Genomic DNA, 1,738 nt, shown 5'->3' with positions numbered 1-1,738 from the left:
GATAAGCCCGCCTGATCTGAAGGCGGCGCGTCACTGTGCTCCGCGCACAGGCAGACGGCGTGTAGTCCCGTCATGGCGCCGCGCGCGTGGGTGATGATGACCTGCAACAGGTGTGCCGAGGCGTGCACTGCAACAGTGCGCGCGGAGGCAACGGCACGGCGGGTTAGCGCTGCTTTTTCGCCTGACAAGAAGGTTCTGACCCAACAGTGGCAGCACGGTTACACTGTTGGGTAACACTGATAGCAGTCACTGTGCAGACAAGGCTGTACACGGCCATATCCAGGTTGTAGATACGCACATCAACTTCTCGATCGAGAGGACTACAGAGAGGAGCTGGAGATGAAGATCTCCATATCTCTCATAGAACAGGCTCCTGTTGGCCGGGCCCACCTGTCGGGGCCCCGCACAGTGTAAACACCTCCCTTGGACTATAAAAGGGAGCGTGCACTCATTAGAAGATAAGCTTACAAGCTCACAAGGTTCAACCTTAGACTCCAGCTCAGGTTTCATCCAGAGATCTACGATCAATACAGCACCAAAGTGGACGTAGGGTATTACGCTCCGGCGGCCCGAACCACTCTAAAATCCTGGTATCTTTCCTGCGTTCATCTGCCCATCGATCAAGCGCTCCTAAGTCTCCTCCAAACCCATCCTTAACTAGGATTAGGCGGGTGCATTCCGCCACCCGACTGGAGATTTCCTCCGACATAGACCATGATGGCACAGCACAAGAGATGGGATCTCCACTTACATCTTGGGCTAGACTTTAGCATATAGGCTTGTCCTTGATCATCAACTACCTCATGTCGGAGAGGTGTATATAAGCCCAAGAATGAGCTCGTGATGCAAGGCACTAGTAGTAGGGTGCCCTTAAATCCTCTACTAGGTGGCGTGGTTCTTTTAGGTTGTGATTGGTAGGCTGCATAAAATCTACCCAGACTTGCATAATGCATGCTTGGATATTTGGTAGCCTGATAGACCCGTTAGCTAGACTCTGGTTGTGCAAGTGGCCATGTAATATCTGCATTGTGGGAAACACAAATGAGACTCATTTCCGGTTGTGCAGGCTGCACAGCACCCCGGCTGGCTAAGTTTTGGCCCTAGCCTAGCTACAACAGTGCAGCCCAGGAAGCAATGCAGCTATCCAAATAAAATCTTATGCGGGTCAAGACAAGATATGCAACTAACTAAACAAACCTACAAAATACTATATAAGCCTGGCTTGGTTCTAGGCTAGAAATAGACCAAGTAACCAATCAAACATCTCATATAGTATAATTTTACTCTAGTGTGAGCATGTGAATATACAAGTCCTGTGTATATAGTAGTGTGGCCATGAAGGTAGTACATCGAGGGATAGGGTATAGGATAGAATGCTTGTATCCTATGAATCCATGTTGAATGGTAAGGTCTTCCGGAGGTAGGATGTACTTGTCGGAAACTTTGCAAAGTCAAAAGGAATTGAGCTGTGGGAATTGTGTGTTCTTGGACTCTTGGTGGCATGGTTGTGCAGATGAGACCAAGTGCTTGAGCATATCAACGTTGAGAAAGAGATAGACACTTCATGCACACATGTGAGTGAGTAGAATCGATCAAAATTTAGGATTTAAAGTCACTTAGTTATACATATATTGTGATTGGACCCACTTGCTATAAGTATTTTAAAGCCAATGCTATGGTAAATAGAGGCGGGGGCACGTGCCCATCCTTGAGCTTTTGAGACCTCACGATACACCTC

This window comes from Panicum hallii, chromosome 2 (genome assembly GCF_002211085.1).
Source record: "Panicum hallii strain FIL2 chromosome 2, PHallii_v3.1, whole genome shotgun sequence".
Classification (NCBI taxonomy): Eukaryota; Viridiplantae; Streptophyta; class Magnoliopsida; order Poales; family Poaceae; genus Panicum; species Panicum hallii.
The sequence above is the reverse complement of the archived record's forward strand: the minus strand, read 5'-3'. Positions refer to the sequence as shown.